This window comes from Mesocricetus auratus, unplaced genomic scaffold (assembly GCF_017639785.1).
Source record: "Mesocricetus auratus isolate SY011 unplaced genomic scaffold, BCM_Maur_2.0 Super-Scaffold_100024, whole genome shotgun sequence".
Taxonomy (NCBI): Eukaryota; Metazoa; Chordata; class Mammalia; order Rodentia; family Cricetidae; genus Mesocricetus; species Mesocricetus auratus.
The window spans coordinates 193,244-212,914 of record NW_024429205.1 but is presented as its reverse complement, the minus strand read 5'-3'; the positions used below and the strand labels follow the sequence as shown (position 1 = coordinate 212,914).

The following is a 19,671-nucleotide window of genomic DNA, read 5'->3' as shown; positions in this document are numbered from 1 at the left end:
CTCCCAAGGCATTTTTGTTAACACAGGAGGGAGTCAACAGTGAGGGGGATGAAAGGGGGCAAGAGGAGGAGGAGAGGGAGAGAGAAACCCAATTCTGATGGTATCGCCTCCTTCCCTGGATCCAGCTGTGCCTGAAGCTAAACTCTCTACTCACTCCCTTCAGAACTACTTCAGAGCCAGTGAATTCTCCTTTCATGCAATCCCGTTAGGTTTGGTATTCCAGAACCACAAGGGGCTTAACTGATGAAATGACTCAGTGAAAATCCTTGGCCCTGGTGACAGAGAGAACCCAGAGGCCTAGGCATAGTGGTGCTCATGATCCTGTCTCAGAGGTGGAGGGAGGAGGACCAAAGAGTTCGAGGACACCCTCAACTATGTATCCAGCTGTGAGGCCTAGTTTGGGCCAGAGACCTTGTCTCAAAAGTCCAAAGCAAAACAGAACCCAGAAATAGCTCTAGGGGCCTGCTCTACTGACACAGGAAAGTGGCAATGCCTACACATGGAAATGCTACCACAATCACAAGAAGTACCGTATGACAGTGCTCATCCACCAGGTGCAGGCTGCACTTACTTAATCTGCAACAACCCCATCATAGAAGTCTGTCTTCATCAGTGTCTTAGAGGTGAGGAAATTGAATCCCAAGGATCCTCTGCGAACCCTTGTTGTCCAGGACACTTCTGGGGCACTAATACTAACTAATCCCAACCATCAGTCATTGCATTTGTCTTTCTTTCTCTCCTTCTTTCCTCTTTCCTTCTCTCTCTCTCTCTCTCTCTCTCTCTCTCTCTCTCTTTCTTCCCTCCTTCCTTTCTTTTCTTTTGTTTTTTTGTTATTGTTGTTTTGAGACAGGACTCACAATATAGTTTGGGCTGGCTTCAAACTTGTGGTCCTTATGCTTCATCCTCCCCAGTGGTGGAATCTTAGAGATATGGGCCATTATCCAGGCAAGCGTTTGTGGTGAACAGGTAGACTGCTCACTGGCAAATGCAAAACTCTGATGAGGTATGTTTGGGGATGCTCACATAATGTGTGACAGGAAGGTCACCTTCAGCAACTGTGCAATACTCAGCCTACAGGACTATCAACATCCCTGGAAGATCCAGGCTCTGTCCAATGTTCCAAATGTAGGGCTGCACAGGAGACCCCAGGGTGAGGCAGGACACCCTGTTCATTAGCGGTATGACGTTAGATTTGTCCTTTCGTCTGCCCTCCAGTAAAGTGGAGACCCCAGCTTCCTTCGTCCCCCAGTTACGACAGGATTAAAAGGGAAGCTGATTTAGAAAGTAAAAAGAAGGGAATGTGGGAAGAGGCAGGAATCACTTTGCTCCCAGAGGTGATCAGGCATGTGTGGACAGATATAAACCACCCCCTCTACTTCCTCCCCACTCAGGGTTGGGAAGAGATAGACTGAATGGTGACCTGAAAGGAACCTTTCTGTCCCCAAAGGGAGAGAGATAAGGATTGCGAAGCAGAGAAGCTAGGCTGCTACAGGCGCTTGAGAGTTTATTTTTACCCTGTTATCTCGATCCTGAAATGTCAGGCTTGGAGCCGCCTCATGTTCCCCCAGTGTGGCAACACAGCCTGGAGACGGGCCTCTTCTCCTCTGCTTCCTTTGCCTTTCTGTGAGATTCCCAGCGCTGTGGTGATGGGAGGCATGGAAACGTTGCAAGAGAGAAGGAGGAGGCAGACCTTTTATTTGAGTTTCAAAACAGGCTCGCTTCCTCATAGGAACAGGGAGTGCAGAGCGGAGGCAATGTACGACAAGGTTTGTGAGTTGTATGTTACAAGGTGCACAAGCCCAACGGAAACCAGCTTATAATAAAGAACGCTGAAGTGGCTGAGCCCACTAAAACACCTTGCAATGGACCAGGCTTCAGGTGAGGCTGCATGCTGGCACTCGATGATGTTTCAGGACTCGGTGTTCTCTACCACTTAGCTTGGCCTTCTGTGTGCTTGGCTTATGCTCACAAGCCACTCTGTGCTCCCCCAAGACCCTACACAATTCTAGAACCTTCCCCCATGGTCACAAATAGCTGCAATGGTTCTAAGCATTGCATCTTTGTTCCCAAGGAAAAGAGAGGAGGCAGGGCCTCTTGGGTTGCCTTGGCCTCCGAGTGGGTTCTGTGCCCATCCCTCAGTCAGTTACTCTGGTGTCAAGGCAGCAAGTGAGAGATGCTTCTAAGTCACGCTGGCTCATTCCTGACGGTGGGGATGGATGCCAGGCTGCAGGCACGAGCCTGTCTTGTGGTTGATTCATGTTTTTAGTTCCATCAGTTCCTCCCAGAAAGCTTCAGAGGTTAGGAGTGATTATCCTTATTCAGAAATGTACTAGTGTTCCTTTCTTATCTTTTTGGACATAAGTTCACCTGGGAATCTCTGCTCCAAGCCTCCCAGGCCTGTGGCTGGAGAGGAGGTGGACTCAGTAAGTGCCTGCATTGTAAGCATGAGGACCCGAGTTTGGATTCCCAGAGTCATGTTTAAGAAGTCAGGCATGTTACTGCACATCCATAATCCCAAAGCTGGCAGAGAGCGGGCATGAAGGGGCAGAGAGGATTCTGGGGCTTACTGGCCAGGCAGTTGATGAACACTGTGTTCAGTGAGAGATCTCTAATTAAACACTTAAGATAGAGATAGATCAAGAAAGATACCCAGTGTTGACCTCTAACTTCTAAACACACACACACACACACACACACACACACACACACACACACACACACACACACACTTGTGCATGAGCACACAGAGATACCATATACATGTAAAAAAAGAGATTCCCAAATCTGTCTTCTCAAAATCTCATCCAGTCTACCAAATCTCCCCTGGGGAGACAGGTTAAAATGTCACATTCTTATTGGAGATGAAACCACACCCCTGGCCTGCCAGGCACATGACCCCTCACACAGGTTTAGTCACATAAGTGTCTTCGTATTCTTGCCCCCTGCCCTTCACACCTCGGGTCTCTCCATCTGCGCTTCTCCCCACCCAGAGGGTTCTTACCTCAAATCTCTGCGTGGCTGGCTTCACTTCAGAGTGAAGACTCTGTCAAAAGCCTTGTTCTTGGGCAAGGCTGGCATGTATGGTGCCATCATGTGCTATGATGGGCTGAGGATCTGTTTTGGATCATCGACTTCAGGAAGCAAGATTACACTTGACCTAGGCAACACTTAGCTTCTGAATGCTGGTTTTATGCCTGGCACGCTGTAAGTAGCCAATGTTTATCTTATCTGCAAGGCCTTATAAGAGTGTTCAGGGTAGGGTAAGTCCACCTGTTTCCTACAGTTTTAAATCCATGATTACTAAGATGATGGGTACAGAGACTAGAAAGATGGCTCGGTTGTTGAGTGCTTGTGGCTTGCTCTTCCAGAAGACTAGAGTTCAGTTCCCAGCCCCTACTGAGCAACTCACAACTCACATCCATCTACAGCTCCAGTTCCAGGGGATGTGACACCCTCTTCTGGCTTCTGAGTGTGTACCCACACAATCTTGCTCATGCACAGGTATACACATAAAATTTAAAGTTAATCCTTTCAGACTTAAAAAAAATCCAAAAGTGACCGTCACACTGAGTCAGAATGAGAAAATGTCCGGAAAGACAACAGGAAGAGTAGTTCAGCCTTCACATTGCAGACCCATAAGTGAAGGTCAAAGTCTCAGTGTGCTAGACACCCAGGTAGAGGCTCTGTTTTCTCTGTGGCCACACACTCATCCAGAGATGTACTAGCCTGTGGCTGTCCTCAGAGTAACTGGGTAAGAGTAAACACACCAGGCACAGCAGTCACCATTGGACTCTGTCCTCAGTAGGTGACTCATCACCTGGGGCAGCTCTAGGGGACACAGTCGCTCATTCTTTAGTCACCTAACCAATCCTCATCCCTCACCCAGGTTCCCCCGTATAAATTCCCCATCATTTGTAATATCTTTATTTTTATGTGATTATTTGATTAATATCCACCTTCCCCACTGGACTCCAGGCGTCTGAAGTGCAAGGACTGATCTTTCAGCCTCATGCTATACTGAATCACCCAGTGTCTTAGTCCGTGTTCTATTTCTGTGAAGTGATACCAAGACCATCACAACTTGTATAAAGGAAAGCTTTTAGCTGGGGCTTGCTTACACTTTCAGAAGTTTTAGTCCATTGTTATCATGGATGACAGCTTGGCAGCACACAGGCAGACATGGCACTTGAAAAGTCCCTGAAAGTTTTACATCTGGATTGGAAGGCAGAAGGAAGAGAGTGACACTGGGCTTGGCTTGGGCTTTTGAAACCTCAACATCCACTCCCAGTGACCTCCTTCCCCAAACAAGGCACACTTCTTAATCCTTCTCAAGGAGGGCTGCTCCCTGATAACCAAGCATTCAAATATATGAGCCTATGGGGGCCATTCCTGTTAAAACCACCACACCCACCCTTGTACCTAGCAGACTACGCCTCATAAGTACTTTGTGTATGTGTGGGTGGGTGTGTGGCTATGTGGGTGTTAGTGGAGGCTAGCTACAGGCTATCCTGGCCTCCAGTGATGCTCCTGTTCCCACCTCCCCAGCACTGAGACTGCAGCACATGCCACCACACCCAGCCTTTACACGGGTGCAGGGACCTGAATTCAGGTCCTCATACTTGTGTGGAGAGCACTTTGCCAATCAGCCATCTCTCCTGCCCCCATCATGAACACTTTTTGAATGAAAGAATGATGTGAATGGAGTCCAGAGGCAGCCAGCCTAACTCATCTGCCAGAGATAAAAGAGGCTGAAATTTTTCACTTTAAAATCAGAGCCTGACACATTGTCACCTCGAGGTCCTAGAGTAGCCTTTGGCACAGAGGAGAGAGCTATTAGATAAGGGGAATAAACAAATGAGCTAGCACTGTTCCTTCCCAGAGAGAAGGTGGGTAAGTTCATGGAAAAGGAGAATGACAGGAAGCTACAATGTGTGAATGAACCCAATCAAGTTCAAAGGTTCCATTCAGACTGAGCAGGCCTGGTTCTAGGGTCACTAAACCAAATGCCAGGAAATGGGGGAAGCTTCTAGCACAAGCTGAACTAGTTTTCAAGGGACAATGCGTCTTTGGACTTTGGTGCAGCAAGTTCTGGGTCAGATACCTAATGTTAAAGTGGGCCATGGCTCCTATGTCTATCACATAAGCTAAAAAACAAAAAAAAACAACACAAACAAAAACATGCAGGATAGGGTTGTGTCTACGAGATAACTTGGTCGCAGTCTTTGCTGCTAATTTGGGAGGATACTGAGATTTGGATTTTTTCTTCTCTGTTGTCACATTCTCCTTCCTAGGTGTACTGAGGGCAGTTTCCTTCCATCTTAAATCTCACCGAGATCCTTGGGTTTTGTCAACCCTTGTGGGTGATGAGATCACATCCATTCTTTAAGCACAAGTTGGAAACTGCATAGCCCCAATCCTGAAACATAGTGAGCACTAACAGTAAATCCCGGTGTGCAAACATGCCAGAGTCTCAAACCTCTCCAGCCAAAAGAGGTTCTGACCCCTGACCTGCAGAATCCCTTCCCAAATCAGAGGAAAGGGGGAGGGGTTTATTGAGTCCTAGGCTCTGGCTGGTTCCCAGGATGAGCTCATCAGTTATTCTTAGAGACCGGACTCAAATAAAACAAACTGTGCCTATAAATAGAGTGGGGATCCACTTGGTGTCACCAAAGGTCCTTTTTCATGGACAGACTCACTAAAACAACATTCTCAGGCTACCTGATTGATACTAAGTGGGGGAAGGATTGCATGTTTTCTTTTCAAGTGTGGTCCCGAAGGGGGAACAGCAGGCGAGCCAAACACTGGGTTTTAACCTGGTTCTGTTGTCTGGACTGGCATTCTCCCTACCCCCACCCCTGCCCCCATTCATACTGGCAGGGAAGAGGCACCTGAGAAGAGAGTTGTCACTCCTCCATCAACACCCCAGCAGGGCAGTTTGGGCAATTCCCTCTGGGAGTAGATCATGGTTCAGATTGTTTGACAGAGTGTTCTGGCCTTTTAGATGAGACTGCAAGCTTCCAATAGGAGCATTTCCTCCTTCCTTCCTCCATGCTGCCAAGCCCCAGAGAAGGCTTGGATTCCCATGGCAGACCGACCGTGGGTTATGAAGTGAAAGGACCTTCTCAAGCCTGGTATTTATGAACAGGGACAATACAGACCCCATCTTGTAGCTCTCATCTGACTTTGGATCTGACCACACTGAGGCCTGCTTGGTTGAGAAGCAGTCATGACCCATGTAGGGGCTGGAGTCACTTGGATTGACTGGGTATTCATCAGGCCATGGGGTGACAACACCAAGTGTTGAAATAACAAGAGCTATCTCTGACCCAGCCCAAGGACAAGCAATGTCAGACATTATTAAGAGCTGTATAAAAATCAATTTTGATTTTTCCCCCTAACCCCTATAAGCTAGGGACTAAAATTCTAAAATTACTAAATTCTAAAGTTGCTAAAATTCTTTCCATGGAGAGACACAAACAATATCTACCCTCCTTCAAAGGTTTCAGTGACAAACCGAGGCACAGTTCCACCAGAGTTCACTCTGAGGAACCAATGAGTTTATTAGGTGTCTACAGCGAGTTCCAGAACAGCTAGGGTTGTTACACAGAGAAACCCTATCTTGAAAAAACGAACAAACAAAAAATGTTTCCCTTGATTAGAGTTTCTGTGGTCATGATATCTCTTCAAAGCATAGAATCCCTACGACAGTGAGAGACCTTGTTGAAAGGGAATATGGTGTAGAATGGCAAAGCAGGACTGCAGCTAACTTCTTCTGGCCAGAAGAGCCCGGATCCTGTTCGAGGGAAGCCATCTTGAATATCCTTCCTTTTCCTCACTGTATAACCAACAGCTCTGGCCTGATATTGACAAAAGCAGGCTTTATGAAGTAGCGACTGTTATCCAAGAATGACTTCAGTTAAGAGTTGATTCAAAGAGTGGTGTGGTAGTTCAAGCCTGTAGTATCAGGACTCAGGAGGTTGAAGCAGGAGGATTGCAAGTTCAATGCCAGTCTAGGCTGCCTGGGAAACAAACAAAGAATACGGTTCAAAGACAAATCTCTAACCACTATGTCTGAAGACTTGCCTATTTCTAGCTACCCGCTGTTCACATTATCAGCACAAGCACTGACGACTCGCCAAGGGCCAAATGCTTTAAGGTATTTTCTGATTCAGTTCCAAGGTACCTTCTGGTGGGCCCTCCTATGATTGTCCTTACATAGGAGGACACTAAGGCCTGGGGGTATACCTTATATGAGGCTGTGGAGTCTGAAGCAGAACCCATTTTACTGGGTCTTAGAAGTCAAGACATAGACTTCTGAAGATGTGAGATTATTCCAAGGCAGGTTCAAGGAAAGCCTGTGCGGTTTTCCATGTCTTTCCCCAATGAAGATGTCTGAAAACTCTGTTTAGGTATTGATGAAAACTTTGTGTTAGTGAGAAATGAAGGCTTGTGAATCTGATGGCCTGGGTCAGCTAGGGTCTGAAATTCTGTTCCTCTCTCTCTCTCTCTCTCTCTCTCTCTCTCTCTCTCTCTCTCTCTCTCAGTTTTTTGAGGCAGCATTTCTCTGTGTAGCTCCCCACGATCCTGGAACTCACTATGTAGACCAGGCTGGCCTTGAACTCTCAGAGATCTGTCTGCTTCCGTCTCCCAAGTACTGGGATCAAAGGCGTGCGCCACCACCACCTGGCCCAAATATCAGTTTCTTAATGTGTACAAAGATGATAGTGATCCAGGCATGGTGGCACATGCCTATAGATCTAGCTGAGGCAGTAAGATCCTGGGTTCAAGGACAACCTGGGCTACAAAGTGAAAGCCTTTCTTAAATATTAGCACCCCAAAGACAGGAGTAGTAGTACATACTTGTAATCCCAGCACTGTGGAGGCAGAGACTGGCAGATCCCTGGAGCCCACTGATCAGCCAGACTCTTCTACTTGATAAGTTCCAGCCCACTAAGAGATCCTGTCTCAAAAACATTTTTAGGTGGGGTTTAACATGGCAGTGGCTGCTGGCACCAGTGGGACCATGAAGCAGCCATGAGGAGCCTGAGACAACCATGGAGGCTCCAAAGGGGAGACACAGTGGCTGAGCCCACAGTATCTCCAGAACTAAACAAACAAACAAACAAACAAACAAACAAAAGACAAATCTTATGGGAAGATGCATAACAGAGCCTCAGCTGAGAGCGGTGAAACTAGAGAGGTGGCGAAGGGTTAGCAAGGCTGCAGCAGACCAAGGAATATGCCGTGGGTGAGTAGGGCTGGTCCTCGGTGTTGTTTCTCGAGAACGGAGTGACACCATACACCAAACTCTTGCTCTATAGTTTTATTGGAGAAAACGGGAGGGGGGGTTGTAAGGGAGAGGCGTAAGGGCCTGCCTGCCTCTGCAGCGGAGTGGAGGGAAAGGGAAGGGGGACCAGGCAGAGCTTGCTTTTAAACGAGTGTACTCTGTAATACACTGCAGTTTGCAATGCCACTTTGATGAATAAATGTGATGGAGAAGTGGGAAAGATGGCAGAAAGGAACTCTACATGTACGCAGCAGAAAGAGGCAGGAGAAGAGACGTTGAAGGCTTCTGTGACACTGCTCCCAAAGAAACAGTCTAGACAGGAAGCCATTGAAGAGTGTCCTTGAAAACTGCTATGGGATGCTGCAGTGTAACTCTTCACAGTCGGTGGCTTCTGATGAGGGGAGAGGTGGGGAAGGACTCAGTTTTCTTTAAGGCGCTGACCACTAGGAGTTTGACCACTCTCCACTGAGCATATGCACAACACAAATTGGACTTGTTTTTTTTTCTTTTGGGGGAGGGCACAAGGGTGGGAGGGTGGACTTGGGAGGAAGCAAGCGTGCTCAGGTGCATTGTGTAAAGTTCCCAAATAATCAATAAAAATATTATATTGAAAGCAAAAGTGCATAACACATAAGGTTATCATCCTCTGGCTTACACACACACACACACACACACACACACACACACACACACACACCTCCCAACAACTAGTCCCTTTGATGAGTTCCTTCCCAGTTCTCACTATCACTAGATACAAAGTAAGAATGGGAAATAAACTTTGTGTTTGAAGCCTTGAGATTTTGGGGCTATTTGTTATCACAGTAGAGCATGGCCTATCCTTCCCACAACTCTGGTCACGTAAATGGAGGCCAGGCTGTTCCCAGGGACCCCAGGTAAGACATCTCCCACCACTGGTTAATGCTCCCTAAAGCCTACCCAACAGCACCAGACTGCACCCCCTCCCTGAGCTCCATATTCCTGACCACAACTTCAGAAGAAGACTTCTGCTTTATCTGAGGCTAGGCTGATTCCAGGGACAAAAGGTAAGACACTGCTGACAGCCAACTAGCACTCCCCAAAGTTGGCCCAACAACCCCCAGCTCACACCCTTTCCTGAACTCCGTATCCTAGCCCACAATCTCATCAAAAAAAAAAAAACATCTGCTGTACTAGAGCCACACTGTACAAGGGATCCCAGAGACCAAGCAAGTATCCAGAACCCCAGAGGCTACACGTTAGTCACCAATTATAACATGATAAATAAAAGACCCAAAGACTGATATTGGGGTTCAAGTTTCAAGCTGAAGATGAGAAAAGCAAAGCAGTTGACCACTAGCTTTTACACTACCTCAGACTGAAAGGCAACCTTGGCTCCTCCAAACCTCAGACTGCTGCCTCTGATCAGTGTGGCAAGAGCATTCTGAGACTTCAGTGTCTTCCTATCCTCATTGTGACTGGAGAGAGAATCTCAGGTGTTGAAGATAAGATAGAAGAAATAGATTCAAAGCTCAAAGAAAATATTAAATCTAAAGAAATCCTAATATAAGACATCCAGGAAATATGGGACATTATGAAAGTACTAAACCTAAGATAATAGGACTAGAAGAAGGAGAAGAATCCCAGCTCAAAGTCCAGAAAATATATTCAACAAAATCATAGAAGAAAAAATTCCTAACCTAAAGAAGGACATGTCTATAGAGGTATAAGAAGCTTATAGAACATCAAATAGACCTGACCGAGAAAAAAAATATTTCATGACTGCATAATAATCACAGCACTAAACATGCAGAACAAAGAAAGAATAACAGTGTAGAGACCACCTCGAATGCCTATTCCTGATAGTGAACTTGATGTCTATAACCATCCTGGAGCCTTCATCCAGTGACTGATGGAAGCAGAGGCAAACACCCACAGTTAAATACTGAACAGAACCCAAGGAACCCAGCGACACAGAGAGAGGAGCGAAGAGCAAATTGGCAAAGAATAACATCTATGCCCCAAATGCAAGAGTATATTGGTAAAAGAAACATTACTAAAGCTTAAATCATACATTGAACCTCACACATTAATTGTGAGAGACTTCAATACTCCACTGTCACCAATGGACTGGTAATCTAGAGAAATAATGGAGCTAACAGACATTATGACTCAAATGTACCTAACAGATATCTACAGAACATTTCAGCCAAACACAAAAGAATATACCTTCTTTTCAGTACCTCATGGAACATTCTCCAAAACCAACCATATACTCAGCCACAAAGCAAGTCTTAACAGATACAAGAAAATTGAAACAACCTCACGTCCCTTATCAGACCACCATGGATTAAAGCTTGATTTCAACAACAACAGAAACAACAGAAAGCCTACAAACTCATGGAAACTGAACAGCTCTTTACTAAACACCACCGGCTCAAGGAAGAAATTAAAAACTTCATAAAATTCAATGAAAATGAATGCACAACATACCCAAACTTATGGGACACAATGAAAGCTATGCTAAGAAGAATGTACATAGCACTCAGCAGGTACACAAAGAAACTAGAGAGATCTCATACTAGTGAACTAACAGCACACATGGAAGCTCTAGAACAAAAAGGAGCAAACTCACTTAGGAGGAATAAATGACAGGAAATAATCAAACTGAGGGTTGAAATTCATAAAATAGACACAAAGCAAACAATATAAAAATCATTGAAACAGAGAGTTGGTTTGATGTGGAATGCCCTTCTGTACACTGCAAATATGTGTTGCTTTTATTGGTTGATGAATAAATCTGTTTTGACCTATGGTAGGGCAGACTATTGCTAGGCGGGAAATCCAAACAGAGATAAAGGGAGAACAAAAGTGGGGTTGAGAAGAAATGACAGCAGCTGCCAGAGTAACACCATGAAGCCATGTGCTGATACACAGATTATTTTAAAATGGGTTAATTTATATGTAAGAGCTAGTCAGTGTTAAGCCTGAGCCATTGGCCAGAGGCTTATTAATATTAAGCCTCTGAGTGATTGTTTTATAAGTGACTGTGGGACTGGCAGGCAGGACAGAAAAGCACCTGCTACATTGGTTCTTTGAGAAAATCAGTAAGATAGACAAACCCTTACCCAAACTAACTAAAAGGCAGAGAAATAAAAATTATCAAAATCAGAAAGGAAAGGGGGATAACAGCAGGCACAGAGGAAATCCAAGGAATCATTACGTCACACTTAAAAAACCTGTGCTCCAAAAATTGGAAAAATCTACAAGAAATGCAAAGTTTTCTTGATAGATGTCACCACAGTTAAATCAAGATCAGATAAACAACTTAAATAGCTAAACCCCTAGTGAAATAGAAGCAGTCATTAAAAGTCTCCCAACCAAAAAAATGCCAGACTTGGTGGTTTTAGCACAGAATTCTACAGGACTTTCAAATAAGACCTAATACCAACACTACTCACATTATTCCAAAAAATAGAAACAGAAGGAAGATTGCCAAATTCATTTTATGAGGCCACAATTACCCCAATACCCAAACCGCACAAGGACTTAACAAAGAAGGAGAATTATAGACCAGTTTCCCTCATGGATATTGATGCAGTATATACAATAAAATACTGGCAAACTGAATCCAAGAACACATCAAAATGATCATCCACCATCACCAAGTAGGCTTCATCCAGAAATGCATGAAAGGTTCAGCATATGGAAATCTGTCAATGCAATTTACTATATAAACAAACTGAAAGAAAAAACTCACATGATCATCTCTCACTAGATTCTGAAAAAGTCTTTGACAAAATCCAGTACCCCTTCATTATAAAAGTCTTGGAGAGATCAACAGAAACATAGTAAAAGCAATATACAGCAACCCAATAGCCAACATCAATTTAAATGGAGAGAAACTCAAAACAATCTCACTAAAATTAGGAAAAAGACAAGGCTGTCACTCTCTCCATACCTATTCAATTGGTACTTGAAGTTTTAGCTAGAGCAATAAGACAACTAAAAGAAATCAAGGGGATACAAATAGGAAAGAAAGAAGTCAAAGTATTTTTGTTTGCAGATGATATGATAGCATACATAATAGACCACAAAAATTCTACCAGGGAACTCCTACAGCTGATAAACACCTTCATTAAAGTAGCTGGATATAAACTAAACTTAAAAAAAAGAAAAGAGAACCAGTAGTCCTCCTATATATACAAACAATAAGTGGGCTGAAAAAGAAATGAGGGAAGCAACACCCTTCACAATAGCTACAAATAATGTAAAATATCTTGGTGTAAATCTAACCAAGCAAGTGAAAGACCTGCATGACAAGAACTTTAAGTCTTTGATGAAAGAAATTGAAGAAGATATCAAAAGATGGAAAGATCGCTTGTGCTCTTGGATAGGTAGTGTTAACAGTAAAAAAATGTCCATCTTACCTAAAGCAGTCTACAGAATGAATGAAATTCCCATAAAGATTCCAACACAATTTTTACAGACCTTGAAAGAGCAATATTTTACTCCATATGGAAAAACAAAAAAAGCAGGAAAGTGAAAACAACCCTGTATAATAAAAGAACTTCTGGGGGTATCACCATGCCTGATTTCAAGCTGTACTGCAGAGCTTTGGTAATGAGAACAGCTTGTTGTTGTCATAAATATAGACAGGTGGATTAATGGGATCAAATCAAAGACCCTGACATAAATCCACACAACCATGGACACCTGATTTTTGATAAAGAAGCAAAAAATATACAATGGGAAAAATAGAGCATCTTCAATAATGAGTGCTGGTCTAACTGAATATCAGCATGTAGAAGAATGCAAATAGATCCAAGTGGATCAAAGACATCAAATAAAACCAGATACACTGAACCTGATGGAAGAGCAAGTGGGGAATAACCTTGAACACATTGGCACAGGAGACAACTTCCTAAGCAGAACACCAATAGCGCAGGAACTAAGATCAACAATTAATAAACGGGACCTCATGAAACTGAGAAGCTTCTGCAAGGCAAAGGGCACTGTCAATCAGACAGAATGACAGCTTACACAGTGAGAAGGTCTTCACCAATCCCACATCTGACAGAGAGCTAATTTCCAAAATATATAAAGAACTAAACAAACAAAATAATCCAATTTTTAAAAAATGGGGTACAGACCGAAACAGAGAATTATCAACAGAGGACTCTCAAATGACCAAGAAACACTTAAAGAAATGTTCAATAAGCTGGGTGATGGTGGGGCATGCCTTTAATCCCAGCACTCGGGAGACAGAGGCAGGGGCAGGGGCAGGGGCAGGGGCAGGGGCAGGGGCAGGGGCAGGGGCAGGGGCAGGGGCAGAGGCAGAGGCAGAGGCAGAGGCAGAGGCAGAGGCAGAGGCAGAGGCATCTCTGTGAGTTCAAGGTCAGCCTGGTCTACAAAACAAGTGGCAGGACTGCTGCACAGAGAAACGCTGTCTGAAAAAAAAAAGGAAAACAAGAGAAATGTTCAACATCCTTAGCCCTCAGGGAAAAGCAAATCAAAACAACTCAGACGTCCCATCTTATACCTGTCAGAATGGCCAAGAACCGAAACACAAGTGACAGCTCCTGATGGTTAGGATGTGGAGCTAGGGGGAACACTCCTCCACTGCTGGTGAGAGTGCATATGTGTACTGCTACTTTGTGAATCAGTATGACAGTTTCTCAGATAACTGGGAATCAGTCTACTGCAAGATCCAGCCATACCACTCTTGAGCATATACCCAAAAGATGCTCTATCATACCACAAAGACACTTGATCAATTATGTTCATGACAGCTTTATTTGTAATAGCCAGAAACTGAAAACAACCTATATGTCCTTCAACCAAAGAATGGATAAAGAAAATGTACATTTTCACAATGGAGTGTTACTCATTATTGTTAAAAAAATAACATCATGGAATTTGCAGGCTAATGGATGGAACTAGAAAAGATCGTCCTGAGTGAGGTAACCCAGACCCAGAAAGGCAAACACAGTATGCACTCACATATAGGTGGATATTAGCCGTAAAGAAAAGGATAACCAGGCTACAATCCACAGACCCAAAGAAGCTAAGCAACAGGTAGGGCTCAAGGGGGGGGGGACACATGAATCTTCCTGTGAAGGGAAATAGAATAGACATAACAGGTGGACAGGAGTGGGGAGGGTGGGTGGAGGGAAAGAACCTGGACGGGAGTGGGGTAGGCATGAGTATAGGAGGGATCAGATGGGGGAGGATGGAGGCAGAGAGTACTGGGAGAGACTATAGGAATCAGGTTCATCTCTGGGAAGAGCTAGAAACCTAGTGTGATAGAAATTCCCAGGAATCTATGAGGGTGATCCTAGCTAAGACTCCTTGTAATGGGGAGATAAAGAGCCTGAACCAGCCAGCTCCTGTAACAGGCAAGACTTCCAGTGGAGGAATTGGGACACCAGCAGGCATGAAATCTTTGACCTACAATTTGCCCTGCCTACCAGATATGCTGGAGTAAAGGTGTCAAAGAAATTTTGGGAGTGACCAACCAATGACTGGTCCAGCTTGAGACCCATATCATGAAAGGGAACCCTTCACACACATTGCCTGGTGGGCCAGGACCTAGAGGATGGACATCCCAGAGACCTAGTATAGAACTAAACATAACTGACAAAAAAAGTTAATAAAATGATTCCTAATGGAATTCTGCTATAATCGTAGATCAGTGCCTACCCCAATGGTCATCACAGAGGCTTAAGTCAGAAACCGATGGAAACAGACACAGAGACCCACAGCCAAACACTAGGTGGAACTGGGGGAAGTCTGTGGAGGACAGGGAGGAAGGATTATGGGAGCCTGAAGGGTGAAGGACACCACATGAAAATCCACAGGCTCATCTAACCAGGGCTCATGAGGCTCACAGAGGCTGAATAGCCAACCAGAGAGCTTGCATGGGACTGAGCTAGGCCCTCTGCACATGTGCTGCGGCTGTGTAGCTTTGTCTTCCTGTGGGATGGGAGCAGGGGCTGTCTCTTAACTCTGTAACCTGCTTTGGGGACCCTTTATTCCAACTGGGTTGCCTTGTCCATCCTTAAAAGGGGAGGTGGTGCCTAGTCTTACTGCAACTTGATATGCCATGCCTGACTGACATCCTTGGGAGGCCTGCCCTTTTTGAAGAGAAAGGAGGAGTAGATGGGAGGGGGTTGGGGCAGGGACTGGGAGGAGAGGAGGAAGGGATTGAGCTAGGAAAAATTGCTAATTCGTTTATTAATAAAAAACCAAGCCTATCCTGACTATAGCAATATTTGTGGAAGAAAAAGACAGAAAAGTATACCTAATTATATACCTGATTCCTCTACCCATAAGACAAGCTTTAGTTTAAAAAAAACAGACAATAATAGGTATTAGCGATGATATAGAGAAACCAGAATCCTTGTGTATCAATGCTGGGAATATAAAATGGCATGGTCACTGTGCAAAAGTTTGACAGTTTATTTAAAAAGTTAAACGTAAATGAGTTAAACAATCTAATAATTCTGTTCCAAGGTTTCTTTTTTTAATTTTTTAAAGGTTTATTTATTGCTTCCTATGGGTACTTTACCTGCATATGTGTCTGAGAACAACATTTGTGCCTAGTGCCTTGAGGAGAAGAGGGTGTCAGATTCCCTGTAACTGGAGTTACAGACAGCTGTGAGCTGCCATGTGGGTTCTGGGAATTGAACCTGGGTCCTCTGGAAGAGCAACCAGTGCTCTTAATTGTTGAGCCATCTCTCCAGCCCTGCTCCAAGGTTTCTATTCAGAAGTGAAAACATATACTCACACAAATACTTGCAGGCAAATATTTACAGCAACATTATTCATAATAGCTAAAAAAAAAACCTCTAAGTGATCCAAATGTCCATTGATTCATGAATGGATACACAATGAAATATTACTCAACAATAAAAGTGGTTAAAATACTGATACATTCTACTGTATGAATGAAGCTCAAAAACAGTCCAACAAGTGAAAGAACCCACACGGATACAAAATACTACATATTGCATAATTAAGTCTCTACAAAATTTCCCATAATGACAAATATATATAGAGAGAAGACAGATCAACAACTCCCTAGATCTAAGAGTGGGATATGGGGCTGACTACAGACAGGCATGAGTAAGTTTGGGGATGTGGTGACATATTCTAAAACTGGATTATGAAAATGACTGCCCAACTGTATAATTTTTCTGAAAATCTGTGAGTCATATATTTATTTATTATTATTTTGAGGCAGAGTCTCTTTAAAGAGTCCTGGCTGTCCTGAAACTTGCTATACAGACCAGGCTGGTTTATAACTCACAGAGATCTGCCTGCCTCTGCCTCCTAAGTGCTAGAATTAATGGCGTGTGACACTACACCCAGCCTAAATCAGGTTTTTGTAATAGGTCGGTGTTGTGGTACGTGAATTCTACTCCAATTAATCCATTTGAAAATGTTTGGCACATATTGAAAACCCTGTAAATGTTGTGTTAGTACTAATTAGTTTTGGAATGAGATAAAATTGAGGATGATTTTGCAATGATTGATTAAAAGTTTAGCTCCTAGTGCTAGGAGATGGCCTGGAGCTTAACGTGGTTTTCACACAAGCAGGAAGACCTGAGTTTGGATCATCAGGACCCATGTAAACGCTGGGTGGGTGTGGTGACCCAGCCCTAATTCCAGCCTCCAGAGGTGGACACACCCTTTGAGCAAGCTGGCTAACGAGATTAGCTATGTTAGTGAGCTCTGGGTGTGAGGGGAGACCATATCCTAGTGAAGAACAATCAAGGAAGACTCTGGATATCAACCTCAGGCCTCCCACATGAATAAGTGTGTGTTCACACATACATACACACGCACTACACATGCTACAACACATGTGTGCCCACCCATACACACAAACACTGCACACACTACACATGCTACAACACGCATGTGCGTCCACATATGCTCTCACACGCACACTGCATGCCCATACAATGAAAAGAAGAAACAGAAGTGAAGATCAGCATTCTACAAAGCAGAGGTGCCTAACGACCAGGATGCGCAAGTGCCTTTCTTCCACCACCCCAGATCTGAACTCCCTTTATGCTGGCCTCCATTAAAAAGAGGCCAGTGGACAGTCACATCTATTCCATGTAGAGGCCAGGGATCTGGAGGTCTTCTTTATGTCTTTGTGCTGAGGTCCCAGCATGCCTCCAGAGATGGCCTCCCAAAGCTCCCACTACACTTCAGCTGCTCAGGATGAACGTGGGGGTTATGTTACATCCAACCCCTATCCTCAACCCTATACTGACAGGGACAGTGTGATATTTCCCTCTGCTGTGGTCAAACCATCCGAGTGGGGGACATGGACATAGCTTTTCCACTCTGACTTGACAGTTTAATACTTTCAGCCAATGCCCATCATCTCCTCCTCTTCTTTCTCTTTCCCTTCCAATTCTTCCTTCCCCTCCTCTTCCTCTTTTTCTTTCTTCTGTTTCTCCTCCTCCTCCTCCTCCTCTTCCTCCTTCTCCTCCTCCTCCTCCTCCCTCACTCTGTAGACCACTCTCAACCTCACACTTCTGCCTGGGCCTCCCAAACACTGGAACTATGTATGTGCCTCTATGCCTGACTGGTAAACCTTCATGCTCTTAGGTGAGACTCTTGCATCAGCTTGACCAGATGCAGGAGGTGAGGAGAGATGACTGGGAAAGTTAAGGTAAGATTGCAAGTGCACTCCATGCAATCAGTCATATAAGAAACAGCCCATTCGCAAGGCTGACTCCCATTTGCAGCCGCCTGGTTCTCAGGCTGGTTCTGAAAATCCCCGTGCTTCCTCAAATAAGATGAAACCACCCAGAACCAGATACACTTAGAAGGACCAGTGTCTCCACGGCTGCTGGAAAGATGGAGGCTGGCCTCACAGTGCAGCTGTAGCTTTGTCGTCCCCAGCTGGGGTGGGATCTCAGGTGAAGCCTTTGTGTCATCTGTGCCCCTCACCAGTGCTCCCCCAAGCAATACCAGTAAACTCACTGCTTTGCCAAGCTGGATTTCGGTAGACTCAATACTTTGCCCCATCTGGGGTGAGTGGACATTATGTTATGTCTCCCCGTGAAGAGTGTCACACAGCCTTTCCACTAGGAGCTAGCTGCCTTGCGAAGTCAAGGAGGCAACAGCTAAAAGGGGGTGGTTTTATCTGAAAAGCCAGCATTTAGGTGCACAACCAGGTCCCCTCAGGGGCCGTCTTTCCTGCAGTGTCCTCGATGAGCAAGCGTATGGTGGAGAAACGGGAGGGACAGAGAAGCAGAGCAGTTCTGCTCATGTGCTGTGAGGAGAGGTGGAACTAACCGAAGAGGCAGCAGTGGTAAGGAGCAGGCTGCTGTCCGGGAACTCTGCAGCCCCACCTGGAGCCAGGGTGATGGCCAGGCCTGGGCTGCTGCTAAGAACCATGTCTGGGTCCATGGGCCTACCACATCTAGGGTCTGTGTGGATGTCTGTGGCTTCTATTACTACCAAAGGCCATGTGGATTCCTGGGGTCTGATCTGCCGTCTGAGGTCAAGTTGGTGTCTGAGAGCCAGGCTGCCACCATGCCATGTTGATCTGAGTGGCCTGAGCTGTCACTCAGGGCCATGGTGACATCTGGGCCTGAGCTGCTGCTGAGGGCCATGTTTGGTTCTGTGGTCCTGCTACAGCTGGGGTCTGTGTTGATGTCTGTGGCCCGTGTTACCACATGCAGGGGTTGGAGGACTGGTACATGCAGACCATGTGTGTTGAAATCTGAGGGCTGTGCTGAGCCAGAATCCTGTTTGCTGGCTCTGGGAGATCTGGTCCTGCTCCTCATGGGAGAGCTGGTCCCACCCCTCGCCATGGGAGTGGGAGAGCTGTCCTCTAGGGTGTGGGTGCAGGAGACCTGGCTCTACCGCTCAAATGAAGAGGGCGGTCCTGGTGGAGGCCCTGACTGACCAACTCAGCTACCACCGGGGCCCACATCCAGGGCTTTGAATTGGCCCACCCCAACATCTGCCTCATCTGTGACCTGTTGGTGCACGTGAAGACAGTGGTCCTGAGAACCATAGCTGCAGGATCTCCATGACTCAGGGCAACAGCAGGATATCCCAGAGGAGTTTTGGTGAGGGTCTAGTGTTGATGGTGTACCAGAGGCCAAGAGGTTCAAGCCAGAGGCCTTGAACAATATCAACAACTCATTACAATGAAAATTTGCAAGTAAAGCTGTTTGGACAAAAAGGTAAACTGTGTGACACACTGAGTCTCCCAAGGCCACAAAGATGAAAGAGGAGGTTATGAAGAGGTGACACTTTTGTTTTGTTTTTTAAGTTTTCTTTTGGAGGGACATTGCAAGGGTAAAGGGCTGATATAGAGGGACTGGGAAATGAGTGGGATTTGGGGTGCATAATGTGAAATTCCCAAAGAATCA

At 45.2% G+C, this 19,671-nt stretch overlaps 2 long non-coding RNA genes across 2 annotated transcripts in view; one reads left to right on the top strand and one right to left on the bottom strand.

Annotated features, from left to right (window-relative positions):
* LOC121133801 overlaps nucleotides 1–19,671 on the top strand; it is a 33,820-nt gene that overhangs the window by 2,378 nt on the left and 11,771 nt on the right. The gene's annotated exons all lie outside the window — the stretch shown is intronic.
* Nucleotides 6,525–19,671, bottom strand: part of LOC121133800 — a 33,425-nt gene continuing 20,278 nt past the window's right edge. Inside the window, exon 2 of the long non-coding RNA XR_005870789.1 lies at nucleotides 6,525–7,019. This is a non-coding gene — a long non-coding RNA (uncharacterized LOC121133800). The remainder of the gene's footprint in view (nucleotides 7,020–19,671) is intronic.